General features: G+C 44.4%; 1 protein-coding gene across 1 annotated transcript in view; it reads right to left on the reverse strand.

Moving 5' to 3' along the window:
* The window catches only part of LOC103351879 (doublesex- and mab-3-related transcription factor C1), a 32,680-nt gene extending 24,635 nt beyond the window's left edge, over nucleotides 1-8,045 (reverse strand). Inside the window, exon 1 of the mRNA XM_008272811.5 lies at nucleotides 7,920-8,045. The gene's annotated coding sequence lies outside the window, so the exon portion shown is untranslated. The remainder of the gene's footprint in view (nucleotides 1-7,919) is intronic.
* Nucleotides 8,046-14,581: the final 6,536 nt, after the last annotated feature.

Raw genomic sequence — 14,581 nt, forward strand, 5'->3', positions numbered from 1 at the left:
TTTCTTTTCTTTTTTTTTTTTTTTTTTGACAGGCAGAGTGGACAGTGAGAGAGAGAGAGACAGAAAAGTCTTCCTTTTGTCATTGGTTCACCCTCCAATGGCCGCCGTGGCTGGCACGCTGCGACCAGCGCATCGCGCTGATCCGAAGCCAGGAGCCACGTGCTCCTCCTGGTCTCCCATGGGGTGCAGGGCCCAAGCACTTGGGCCATCCTCCACTGCACTCCCGGACCATAGCAGAGAGCTGGCCTGGAAGAGGGGCAGCTGGGACAGAATCCTGTGCCCCGACGGGGACTAGAACCCGGTGTGCCAGCGCCGCAAGGGGGAGGATTAGCCTATTGAGCCACGGCACCGGCCGCATCCTTTGCTTTTCTATGGTATCAGTTAATTTGTCTGTTTATTCACTTCTGATTTTATTTGTTTTGGCCTTTTTCTTGCTTCATCCAGCTAATGGTTTATCGGATTGTTTATATTTTCACAAAACCAACTTTTTATTTCATTGATCTTTTGTATTCTTTTTTTTTTTTGGACAGGCAGAGTTAGAGAGAGAGAGAGAGAGAGAGAGAGAGAGAGAGAGAAAGGTCTTCCATTTTCCATTGGTTGACCCCCCAAGTGGCCGCTACGGCCGGCATGTTGCTTTCGGCACGCTGCGCCGGTCCAAAGGCAGGAGCCAGGTGCTCCTCCTGGTCTCCCATGCGGGTGCAGGGCCACAGCAGAGAGCTGGCCTGGAAGAGGAGCAACCAGGACAGAATCTGGTGCCCCAACCGGGACTAGAACCTGGGGTGCCGGCGCCGCAGGCAGAGAATTAGCCTAGTGAGCCTTAGCGCCGGCCTTTTCTATTATTTTCTAATCTCTGTTTTGTTTGTTTCTGTTCTGATCGTCACATTTCTTTCCCTCTGCTAATTTTTAGTTTGATCTGTTACTTTCCTGGTTGTATGGGATATGCTGAGGTTTATTTAAAATCATTATTATATATATTTTTCTTTTTTGATGTAGCTACTTATTACTTTAATCCTCTTAGTACTGCTTTTCCTGTACCCTGTAGGTGTGTGATGCTTTTTTCATTTTGAGTTGTCTCAAGACATTTTAAATTTTCCCTTTTTATTTCATTGTGCCAATGGTAATTTGAGTACATGTAGTTTAATTTCTTTGGATTTTTACAGTTTCTAAAATTCATCTTGTTGAATTCTTGTTTTCTTCTAGCGGGATCAGAGAAGATTAATACTATGAATTGCTTCTTTTTGAGTTTTTGGGGCTTTCCTTTGTGGGGGTAAAAACAAGGGCTGTACTGGGCCGTGTTCCATATGCTGATGAGGAGAGTCTGAATTTTGCATTTTCTAAGTGAAATGTGTTGTCAATATCCATCAGGTCCCTTTGGCCTATAATATATGTCAATTCTGGCTTGTGTGTTGTTTGGCTAATCTTCTCACTTAGGGATGTGCGATATTGAAGACCCAACTGTTACTGTCTCAGTGCCTGTCTCTATCTTTGCATCTTGATGCAATTTAAACTCCAGCATTGGGAATAAATGTATTTGTTGTGCTCCATTCCTCTTGTCGGAATGGCTCCTTTTTCTTAATAGAGGATTCTTCTTTGTGTGTGTGTGGTTTTTTTTTTTTTTTTAACATATTTTCACCTAAAACCCATTTTGCTTGATATCAGTTTAGCTTCTCTTGCTTGATTTTGCTTTGTATTTGTTAGAAATTTTTTTCCCCTTTGTTTTTTTTTTTTTGTTGACAGGCAGAGTGGACAGTGAGAGAGAGAGACAGAGAGAAAGGTCTTCCTTTGCCGTTGGTTCACCCTCCAATGGCCGCTGCGGCTGGCGCGCTGCGGCCGGCGCACCACGCTGATCTGATGGCAGGAGCCAGGAGCCAGGTGCTTTTCCTGGTCTCCCATGGGGTGCAGGGCCCAAGCACTTGGGCCATCCTGCACTGCACTCCCTGGCCACAGCAGAGAGCTGGCCTGGAAGAGGGGCAACCGGGACAGAATCCGGTGCCCCAACCGGGACTAGAACCCGGTGTGCTGGCGCCGCTAGGCGGAGGATTAGCCTAGTGAGCCGCGGGGCCCGCCTCCCCTTTGTTATTGAAGTGTGTGTGTCTTTGCTGGTCAAGGGAGTTTCCTGTAGGCAGCTCAGAAGTGGGCTTGCTTGCACTCTGGCCTCAGAATCAGCCCTTAAGGCATTCAGATCTGACTAAAAAGCCCATGAGAGTATTTCAGGCTTGGAAAGCCAAGACACTCTGGCAAAAAAAAAAAAAAATGACCTAAGTGAAAGATCTCTGTGAGTGAGATCCCAGCAGAAAGAATGGGCCATCAAAGGAGGAGGTACCATTCTCTGAAGGGAGGAGAAAACTTTCACTTTGGCTACGGCCTTGTTTAAATAAGATCGGAGTTAGCGAACTCAACAGGCTTCCATAGCCTTGGCAGCTCATGACAAGAGCTTTGGCCTATAATATATGTCAATTCTGGCTTGTGATTACTGACATCATGAGTAAGAGTGTCAATTGTTAAATCAACAATGGGAGTCACTGTGCACTTACTCCCCATGTAGGATCTCTGTCCTTAATGTGTTGTACTATGTGAATTAATGGTACAACTACTATTCAAATAGTACTTTATACTTTGTGTTTCTGTGTGGGTGCAGTCGGTTGAAATCTTTACTTAGTATATACTAAATTGATCTTCTGTATATAAAGATAATTGAAAATGAATTTGATGTGAATGGAATGGGAGAGGGAACAGGAGATGGGATGGCTGCAGGTGGGAGGGAGGTTATGGGGGGAAAAGCCACTGTAATCCAAAAGCTGTACTATGGAAATTTATATTTTTAAATAAAAGTTAAAAAAAGTAGTGGGTTTGTTTTTTAGTATTTCAATCCAGTCTGTATCTTTTAACTGGGGAAATTAATGTATTTACTTTCAATCTTATTATTTCTTAGAAAGAACTTACCCTTGTTCTTTCTCAGTGCTTTGATTACATTGCATATTCTTTGCTTGCTTCTGCTTCTATTTGTGTTAATTTCTTTGGTTTCTATTTTCTATAGTGCCAAGTGTTGATTCTTTCTTCTTTTGTATTTATATTTCTGCCTACTTGCAAATTTTATTTTCATAGTTGATCATGAATGTAGTTATTTTTCCTTCAATTCCTGTTAGTCTCTCTTCTAGGGACTTCCTGGTGATGATAAAATGTCCAAGTTTTTGCTTGTCTTGGAAAGTCTTCATGTTTCCTTGATTTCTGATGGACAGCATTGTGGGGTACATATATTTGATTGAGAGTTCTTTTATTTCAGCATGAGGAATATGTCACCTCATTTTCTTCTGGCCTGAAATGAATCTCCTTAGAAATATGCTATTATACTAAGGACTTTCCCTTCAATGTGGCTTTGCTATTACTATTTTTGGCTCTTATTTTTTTTTTAACTTTTATTTAATGAATATACGTTTCCAAAGTACGAATAATGGATTACTATGGCTTTCCCCCCATACCGTCCCTCCCATCCACAACCCTCCCCTTTCCCACTCCCTCTCCCCTTCCATTCACATCAAGATTCATTTTCGATTATCTTAATATACAGAAGATCAGCTTAGTATACATTAAGTAAGGATTTCAACAGTTTGCTCCCACACAGAAACATAAAGTGAAAAATAATAGATGATGTTTTTTAATGATGATGAAATCAGATCAGACCTATTGTCATGTTTAATCCCAGTGAGAGTCAAGTTGGGAGTTGATAGTTTCTTTTCTTTTCTTTTCTTTTTTTTTTTTTTTTACAGAGGATCAGTTTAGTATGCATTAAGTAAAGATTTCAACAGTTTGCACCCCCATAGAAACACAAAGTGAAATATATTATTTGAGTACTCGTTATAGCATTAAATCTCAATGCACAGCACATTAAGGACAGAGATCCTACATGAGGAGTAAGTGCACAGTGACTCCTGTTGTTGACTTTACCAATTGACACTCCTGTCTATGGCATCAGTAATCTCCCTATGCTCCAGTCATGAGTTTCCAAGGCTATGGAAGCCCCTTGAGTTCTCCAACTCTTATCTTGTTTAGACAAGGTCATAGTCAAAGTGGAGGTTCTCTCCTCCCTTCAGAGAAAGGTACCTCCTTCTTTGAAGACCTGTTCTTTCCACTGAGATCTCACTCACAGAGATCTTTTGCCAGAGTGTCTTGGCTTTCCATGCCTGAAATACTCTCATGGGCTTTTCAGCCAGATCTGAATGCCTTTAGGGCTGATTCTGAGGCCAGAGTGCTATTTAGGACATCTGCCATTCTATGAGTCTGCTGAGTATCTCACTTCCCATGTTGGATCACTCTCCCCTTTATTTATTCTATCGGTTAGTGTTAGCAGGTACTAGACTTGCTTATGTGCTCCCTTTGACTCTTAGTCCTTTCATTATGATCAATTGCGAACTGAAATTGATCACTTGGACTAGTGAGATGGCATTGGTACATGCCACCTTGATGGGATTAAATTGGAGTCCCCTGGTATGTTTCTAACTCTACCATTTGGGGCATGTCAGCTTGAGCATGTCCCAAATTATATATCTCTTCCCTCTCTTATTCCTACTCTTATGTTTAACAGGGATCACATTTCAGTTAAATTTCAACACTTAAGAATAACTGTGTATTAATTACAGAATTAAATCAGTCATATTAAGTAGAACAGACAAAAAAACTACTAAGAGGGATAATGTATTAAGTTGTTCATTAACAGTCAGGGCTATGCTGATCAAGTCACCGTTTCCCATAGTGTCCCTTTCACTTCAACAAGTTTCCTTTTTGGTGTTCAGTCAGTTGTCACTGATCAGGGAGAACATATGGTATTATTTTTAAAATTCTCTTTACAGTGTGGCTATAAGATCATATAGTAAGGAGCTTTAATGGTGAAATCTATTGGTAGGTCCTTTGGATCTCCTGGACCTGCATGTCCATATTTTTGCCAAAATTAGAGATTTTCCATCTATTATTTTATTGACTAGATTGTCTATATGTCTTCCACTCATTTCTTCACGAATCCCAATAGTTGAAATGTTTCTTACCTTAATAGTGACCTGTAGATGTGGAAACCTTTCTTTAGTTTTGCAAATTAAAGAGAAAAAGTCTTCTCTGATATGGAAATTCCATAGCATTTGCCTTCAAGTTCAAAAATTTTCATTTGCCTGAGTAGTCTGTTGCAAGATTTCTTTTTGGTTCTCATTCATTATCTCTAACTCTGCTGAATTATCCCTTCATTTCATGAAACATTTTCTTAATTTCATTGAGGGAGGGAGGAAGGAGGAAGGGAGGAAGGAAAGAGGGAGGGAGGAAGCAGGAAGGGAGGAAGGAAAGAGGGGAGGAGGAAGGAAAGAAAGAAGGAAGATGGAAAGGAGGGAGGAAGGGAGGAAGTAGGGAAGGAGGAAGGGAGTGAGGGAGGAAGGAAGGAAGGAAAGAGGGAGGGAGTAAGGAAGGAAGGAAGGAAGAAGGAAGGATGGAAGGGAGGGAAGAAGGAGGAATGAAGGAGGGATGGAGGGAGGAAGGAAGGAGGAAGAAAGGAAGGAGGGAAGGAGGAAGGAAGGAGGGCGGAGTGAGGAAGGAAGGATGGAAGGGATGGAGGAAGGTTGGAAAGGAGGGATGAAGGAAGGTTGGAGGTAGGGAGGGAGAAAGGCAGGAAGGGAGGAAGGAGGAAGGGAGGAAGGAAGGAAGGAGGGAGGAAGGAAGAAAAGGAGGGATGAAGGGAGAAAGGGAGGGAGAGAGGAAGGAATGGAGGGAGGAAGGGAGGGAGAGAGGAAGGAATGGAGGGAGGAAGGGAGGAAGGAGGGAGGAAGGAAGGAAGGAGGAAGGAAGGAGGAAGGAAGGAGGAAAGGTTAGAGGAAGGGAGAGGGGGAGGGAGGGAGGAAGGAAGGAAAGGAGGGAGGAATGAAGGAAGGAAGGAAAAAAAGAAAGGAAGAAAGAAAGGAAGGAAGGAAGAAAAGAAAGAAAAACAAAGAAAGGAAGGAAGCAAGAAAATGGATAAAGTGAAAAAGGGGGATGCAAAGACTTGTCTGCATTTGCAAAGTCTTAACAGTTTATATGAAATATACTAAGTGATTTAGGATAGAAAATATTTTTCTTTTGGATTTAGTAAGCATTTTAACAACAGCACAAGATGGTAAGCCAATATTAAAAAAACCCACTATGTATCAATACACTAGGAACAAATAATGTTAAACTGAAAAATTATTCATGTAATTTAACAATGGGGGTAAAATAACTAAACATGGATTGAGAATTTAGATGCAATATTGAATTACATGTGTGCTGACAATCACAAAACTTTGCTGAGGGAATCTAAAGGAGTAAAGAAATGCAGATATACGGTGGAGACTGATGTGTGATGGGCCAAGAAGTCTATTCTCCTATAGACTACAGGAGAATCATAGTCATGATTAAAAGGAAAAGCTTTTATCAAATTTAAGTAGAAATCAAAAGACACAGGACAGCCAAAGCCACTTGGAGAAAAACAAAGATGGAGAATGGACATCACCAAGCCCCTTGACTGGTAACTATGACAGCGTGGTGTGACGATAAGAACAGATATATGAACCAAAGACCAAAACAGAGAGCTCAGGAACATTCCTACACAAATAGCGTAAGCTGGTTTGGGGGGAAAACTCTGAGATCATTTAATTAATGGATAATTAGCTATTGGTGCTGGGAAAAAGAGCTTCTCTATGAGGGAAAGAAAGCCATCAAACCTCAGTATCTCACGTTACATGCCAATGCTCACTCAAAAATAAATAAAAGATCTAAGGATAAACTGCAGAGGTTTAAAGCCTTCAAAACACATAGGAGGAAATATTTTTGTCTTGAGCTTAAGCAAGGCAGGACATAAGAAGCATGAAGCCAACGTAAACATAAGCATTGCATTGTCATCAATGTTTTTAAAAGCATACACCTTTCCTTCTCACAAAAGCCGGGATGAGCATCCCTGGGAGGCACTTCCCTTACCCTGTCCCAGGAACTCACGACTGGCCGTCCTGCTCCTAACAGCTAGAACAGAAAACCTGGCCTCCTCACTCTCAGAAGCAGAAACTCAAAGCATCTTCTTGGGCTTTCCGCAGCAATGCTCTCCCTGTTCTCCGTTTCTCGGTGGCTTCTTTCGGCACTCACCTCAGGCCTAACTCCTCTGGCAAGTCTTCACCAGCTCCACTCCCAAGCCTGGGAGGGAGGTGCCCTCAGTCCTCCCGTAGGCCTCTAAGCTTCCTTCTCCACTCTCTGTTGTACTCGTGTTTTCTGCTGCCCTCAAAATGGCTGAAGTAGCGATGGATCCCCATGAGGGCAGAGTGCGGGATGGGCTCACAGAGGAGATGAGCCCTGTGTCCTCAGGATTGTGCAGGCAACGCTTTCCCAACAGTACTCTCAGCTGAAACCCAAAGAAAAGACTCCGAGGCCACCGGCCTCTCTTCCCCTTCAGGGGACTGTGCTGTTTACAGGGAGTTTTCTTGAAGTCAGTGCTGCAGACCCCACAATTGGGTTGGTACACAGGGTCACGTATTGGCAGCATTGCTTGAAACCTGAGCTTCCGAGATGGAATTCGAAAGAGTCTTGCTGGGAAACAAGGACCCTCAACATCTGCTGTTCTGCTCTCAGTTAAACCTAGGCCTGGCCCTTCCCACCCCTGGCCCCGACATTCTGCACACCTCCACATCCCAAGCTTCCAGCCCAGCATCCACCACATGTGGCCCCTCACACAGACCTCACACCACCCTCTGAGATGCAAAGGTGTGCTGTCAGTCTGGGCTCTGGACGCCACCTCCTCGCTCACCCTCCTCACTTTCATGAATCATTAGGACCCCAAGTCCTCCCCACACCTTTGAGGGACATAAACCTGTGACCCAAATTGGGGGAGGTGCCCACACGGACATTCCTGTCTGTGGCATCTCCACCAAATGGCAACTCACCGTCGGTCTGAACACTTCAGCCTTGTCTGTGCAGCAAGAAGCAACCTGGCTGGAGCCTGCTGCAAGGACCAAGAGGGTGAACAGAAAGACGGTTTGGATGATGGGAGTAAGAGACTCAGGAGCAGAGGGGAGGTCACATGCCAGAAAAGTATCCACTGGGTGAGCACAGTGCACTGGGCTGCAGGAGGGAGGAAGACGGGGCGGGGACAGAGAAGAGGGGGGCTGCGGAAGGGGCTGGAACCTGGGGCAGGCATATTTGCACTCAACACAGTGAAGACTTGCTGGTCTCTTGAAGGGGATCCTCATGTTCACTCCTGCCACAGCACACATTCCCAGAAGCATCCGTTCCCCCTGCTGGTGATCTGATTTCCATCACTGTCCCAAAGTGTCTTCTGGGGGCTGAGTTGTGTTCTGCGCTGGTCGCTGGTGTATGTCCCACACATGAGCAGTGCCAAGGATGCACAGAATAGCTGTGGGATGTGGTAGTGGGTGCTGGGGAAAGGCAGGGTCCCTTAGCATGAGGCTGTTGACAATAATTTGCTGAGTGCAAAGGCTCACAAGGGGCCCTGAGAAAGTGCTTGTCTCGTCTGACAGTATGCAGCACCCATCCAGTGGCTCAGGATGGCTCTGGGAGCCTGCTCTCCTTGGAGAGTCTCGGAGGAGTTGGTACCAGAGATCTCTGGCAGATTTTACAGAGTGCTTCAGGTGAGAGCTCACAGCCACCCCTCCCTCTCTCACTGCTCACAGCCAAGTCCACCTGCCTCAATTCCCATCCCACCAAGAGCATGCCACTCCTGCCCTGAATGCCTCAGGGCTGCCAAGGGCCCACCTGTCCCTCAGCTTTCCTTCCTAAGGGAGGACACCAAACTCTCAGACCCTTAGACAAGAGAACTGCAGACTCAGCTGTGAATGGTGAGCACACCCCTCTGCTACCCAAGGCCCCTGAATTGCCCATGGCTCTGTCACTGGGCCTGAAATAAGTGTGGGAACGCTTGGCTGCTTTTGCTTTGTGATACATGAGGTGTCCTTCAACAGTGACCTCAAGTGATCTCAGGTTGTAAGCTTTGTATTTAATGGGCATCAGAGGGAAGGAGCTGGCCTCTGCCTGTGCCGCGTAAATCTGCCCACCCCTTCTTGGGGCAGATCTGCTTGTCCCTGAGCTGAGCTGGCAATGGACTGCAGCCAAGCAACACTGAAGTGTCCACAGCTTACAGCTCTGACCCCTGTGGGCCCCTCATAAGCAGGAACCAGAAAGTAATCTCGATTCCATGCCTTCCTCTAGCAATACAAAATCTACCGATCTAGGAAGCACTAGGCAGTGCTTCTATAGAGGTGGGGAGGTTCTGGTGGACAAAGAACCTGTGGATCCCAAGGTTTTAGACTCTTGCACTCCAGAAGAGCACCCAGGCCTCCCCGTGTCATGACTCAAAAGATCCCCTCTAACCGATTATCTCAGGGCCAACACAGCTCCTGCCTTTTCAGAAGCAGAGGGTCCCTTGCCTTTATAAGGTGACCTTGGTGTGTACGGTGACATAATATCTGCAGACGAGGTAAGGAGCACATCTGCTCCTTTCACTCAGCCACCTGGAGGAGGCCCTCTCAGATAATCACCAGAGCAAGGCAGAAGGATACTGGATGTGCTTTTGCTATCATGAAGCTAACCAGGACACAGGAAGACACAAATCTTCCCCGACTCACTCAGGCAGTCCCCAGTGAAAACCAGAAAATAAGGAATTGCTTGAACAGGGCGTGCTGTGGGAATTAATTGTCCTTACTTGTGCAGATGTGCAGGGTCTTTAAGCACAAGGTAGAGAAAGTGGGACAAGGCTCAGGTAGGCAATGGCATTGTGAGGCCCCATAGTCCTGTTCCTACATCCTGGGAGGACAGCCAAGGTGGGAGCCACAGGTGCAGGACGGATGAAGCTGTGAGTCGTAGTGTGCTGGCTTTCTTTCAGATCTGGTGTCTCCATGGATTTTTTGATGGCCCAGGTACCCACCGTCTCCTCACACAACCTATGCTCCCCTGTGCTGTGTCCTCCGTGAGTGGGGAAGCTCAGCTCCATGACTTCTCCCATGAGGCTGGGAAGTCACACCACGAGGTACAGCCCTGTGCAGAGCAGAGGAGCTCCACAATCACAGGGACCAGGGAGCCTCTTGGGTGTTTGCTCCATCGTAGCTGCTGTCAGATAGCATGAGCTCAGTCACTGTACTCAGCTGGAGTGTCAGCAGGAGACCACGCATGCCTGTTTGTGTGCAAGGGTGTGTGTGTGTGTGTGTGCCCTTGGGTGCATTTGCTTGCTCATAGCATGTGTGTGTAGAAACCAAGAATGTTATGGTGACATTTCGTAGGTAAACGGAACAACTGGGCAGACACACTGAACGCCAGTGGCACAGGTGGGATTTCATGGAGCAGGACTCGGCCACAAGGAGCCCTCGCCTATGCCCCCTCCTCCAGCACAATCCCAGCCTGTTCAGTGTTCCCCAACATGACCCTAATATTGTCCAATCCAGAACGAAGCAGACGCCCACTTCACACCAGATGCCAACCTGACACCACATGGCACTCCACAGCATCTTCTGGCAGCAGCAACTCTGCTGCTGATGTGACTATTGGCTGCCATTGCCCACCTCAGGCACTCTTGGATGGGCCATGCAGACTTCCCAGCCTCCCTCTTTGCACACAGCCCCATGGACTCTGTGGCCTCTTAGCAGGACATGCTTCCTGCTTCAGCTCCCTACCCACACACAGAGGAGCCCTTGTGCCCTCCCACTGACATTCCTGTTCTCTCAGCTCTGGGGGGACCCTGAGCTCTCTGTCTGACCTGCAGCAGGTGCTTCTCCTTCCTAGGACTCAGCTCATGCACCCCACATGTTTCCAGTCAGTCACTTTCTCCTAGCTATGGGCTTTGTCTTGGCCTTTGTTCCTCCCATCCTTCCCTTGATCTGGTTGACAAATAAAACTCTTAGATATTAAAGAAATACAAGATGATTTACATATATAGTGTGAAGTGATTATCACAATCAAGCCAATTACCACATCCATCAACTCACACAGTCACCGTTTTTGGTGACACTTAAGATCTACTCTCTTGGCAAATTCTAAGTATGTATAACAAATATAGCATTAGTAACTATGTATCAGTATGGATATAAAATGTGTGTACATATTATATGTATCTACATTTCAATACGTTATATACTAAAATGTAGTCTACATAATGGATCGCATGTATTATACGTCATATATTTAAGCATGCATGTATGTATTACAGGTTGAAACTCTAATCCAGAAACCAAAAATCAGAAACTTGATAAATGTTCATGGGATCCTACAAATGAACAATTCTGCACCTGATGTCGTGTGACAGATCATAGTCAAAATGTGGGTAAACCAAATATACTATGTAAAATTACCTTCAGGCTAAGGGCAAAGGTGTATATGCCACATAAATGAGTTTCATTTCATGTTTAAACTTGGATTCCCTACTCAAGACAGCTCAATACGCAGTCTTATGTGCAAACATGCCCAAATCTGAAAGCTCTGAAATCTGCAGCCCTCCATTTCACACAATGGATGCTCAACCAGGATGGCAATATACCAAATGTATTACTTTTATATAAATATAAACTAATATCATAAATTTAGTGTATAAATTAATTTCTTTAATATATTGCATACCCATGAAAATATAAAATATTTATGTAAAATGTTAATAAATAAAGGTACAGGCGCTGGCGCTGTGGCACAGCAAGTTAATGCCCTGGCCTGAAGTGCCAGCATCCTATGTGGGCACTGGTTTGAAACCCAGCTGCTCCACTTCACATCCAGCTCTCTGCTATGGCCTGGGAAAGCAGTAGAAGATGGCCCAAGTCCTTGGGCCCATGCACCCATGTGAGAGACCCAGAGGAAGCTCTTGGCTCCTGGCTTTGGATCGGCGCAGCTCCAGCCACTGGGGCCAATTGGAGAGTGAAACAGCAGACAGAAGACCTCTCTCTCTCTCTCTCTGCCTTTCCTCTTTCTGTGTTACTCTGACTTTCATTTAAATAAATAAATAAATATTTTTTTAAAATAAAGGTACAGGCCGGCGCCGTGGCTCACTAGGCTAATCCTCCGCCTTGCGGCGCCGGCACACCGGGTTCTAGTCCCGGTTGGGGCACTGGATTCTGTCCCGGTTGCCCCTCTTCCAGGCCAGCTCTCTGCTGTGGCCAGGGAGTGCAGTGCAGGATGGCCCAAGTGCTTGGGCCCTGCACCCCATGGGAGACCAGGAGAAGTACCTGGCTCCTGCCATCGGATCAGCATGGTGCGCCAGCCGCAGCGGCCATTGGAGGGTGAACCAACAGCAAAGGAAGACCTTTCTCTCTCTCTCTCTCTCACTGTCCACTCTGCCTGTCAAAAAAAAAAAAAAGTAAAAAAAAGGTACAAATAGGATAATCCATAACACATTTACTTGAGCATAAATAAATATACATGTATACACAATGTCCATCATAGTCACCGTGTGGTATATTCATTTCCAAGAGCTTATTCATCTTGTAAATGAGAGGTGGACCCTTGGAGCAACATCTCTCCATTTCCCCCACCCCGAGGGGTTACTCTTTGTTTCTTTGGGTTGGGCTTTCTTAGAGTTAACACGTAGGTGACATCATATAGTGTTTGCCTTTTGTGTGCGTGGCTTATTTCAGAAAGTAAACTGTCCTCCAGATTCATTCAAATTAAATATTGCAAGATTTTCGTATTTTTCATAGCTGAATGATATTCCTCTGCATGTGTATGTTTACATGTGTACACATATTCACATGGATAGGCATACACACATACCTATATATGTACACACACACACACACACACACACACTGCTTTATCAATTTACCCATAAACACATAAAAGGTTGTTTCATATACTGGCTACTGTGAACATTGTTTTCAGTGAACTTGGGCTACTCTGAACATTGTATCAGTGAACTTGGGCTACTGTAAACATTGTTTCAGTGAAATTGGGTGTTCTTACCGAAGGCACTGATTTCATCTCCTTCTGATCTGTACCTAAGAAGAGAGATAACTATATTATTAGAGGAAACTGCAAACAATCTTAGAAAACTGAGATTAAAAGATAAAAATAAAAAATAAAGTTTGTTTCTCAAGTTCACGGCATTTGTGTTGATGATACAGCTACATTTAGTCCACCTGTAAAGAACTGAGAGTCCTAGGAATTTAACCACGTCCATGCAGTCATTTTTACATAAGTTACTGAAGAAAAATGAGTGCTCTATAAGATGTTTTAATATTAGGAAACAAAAAGTAAAATACAAGGCGGAAAGAATGAAATCCCAACTGGATGGTGGATGATTAACGATTATTCCTTGCAACTCTTGCAAATTTGCTCTAGTTTGATGGGGAGACTGAGCAGGAGTGCTGTTGTGGAGAGTGACTTTCTGGTGAAGATTCCCCAGGTATTGTTATGCTCCAGCATTGGATGACTGTTTCAAAATGTTCTGATAATAAGCAGATTAAGCAGATGCTATAACACTTTGCTATCAAGAAGGTCAACAAGCAAAATGCTGAAGGCATTGCAAAACAACTGTTGCTGTGACCTTTGCTCTTGATGAATCTGCTTTTGCTTTCACTGGATCCATTTCAACTCTTGGTAGCCAGTGTACTGGTTCTGCTCTGTCTTCAGGATCATATTGGAAAGGCCATGCTTTATTTCCTGTTACAATTCTTTGACAAGTCTTCAGGATCTTGATGCCATTAGTTTAAAATTTCCATTGAATACTCTGGTCATGTCTCCAGCTGCTCTGGGCACAAGAGTTTTGCCAGCCATAAGCTGAGCCATTTGAAATGTCTATTGTTTCTGCCATTAATCACCAGTTCTTATCAATATGAGTGATATGAAATTAATTTTTCCTCATAAATTGTCGAGACAGTCTGCTGCTGCAAGCATCATCTTCAACATGATCTCATCACTCCTAAAAGTGAGTTATCCATGTCTGTGCTCCTGATTTCTTCAAGTATTATCCCGATAAACATTCCCTGAAGCATCAGAAATCTTACCATGCTTCCAGGCAACTACACCAAAAATTTGATGTTTGTTCTTGCTTCAATTTTAGAATTCATGTTTCTCTGACAGGGGTTCTTTTCAAACTGATGTCTCATCCTGATTAGGGCTTGGTGTGAAATCCACACCCACGTTTCTCACAATGCATATTTTCCATCAACTTCTTGAAGAACCCTTGTATGGTACCTCTGTTTTTAGTTTTTTGGAGGAAACTGGATACTGTGTTGTATAATGGCTGTAGCCATTTACACACTCCAAAAGCTGGACAAGTGTTATCTGCAGTGGGAGAAGTGTTACCTACATTCTTGATAATACTTATCTATCACCTTTATAATACCAAGCTATACAGGTTTGGGTTAAAATCTATTGGGATTGACTTACATTTCCCTGATGATTCATTGGGAAGCACATTTGCACGCAATTCATGACCTTGCAGGTGTCTTTTTGATAAAATTTCTATGCAGGGTACTTTGCCCACTTTAAATTGTGTTGTGTGTCTTTATGCTATTGAGCATTTGAGGTTGTTTTGATATTAGTTGCTCATTATATATGTGGTTGACAAATGTTTTCTCTGATTCCATCGGTGGCTTTTTCATTTTGCTGATTG

Source organism: Oryctolagus cuniculus, chromosome X (genome assembly GCF_051225735.1).
Source record: "Oryctolagus cuniculus isolate XC-2025 breed Fujian yellow rabbit chromosome X, ASM5122573v1, whole genome shotgun sequence".
In the NCBI taxonomy this organism is placed as follows: Eukaryota; Metazoa; Chordata; class Mammalia; order Lagomorpha; family Leporidae; genus Oryctolagus; species Oryctolagus cuniculus.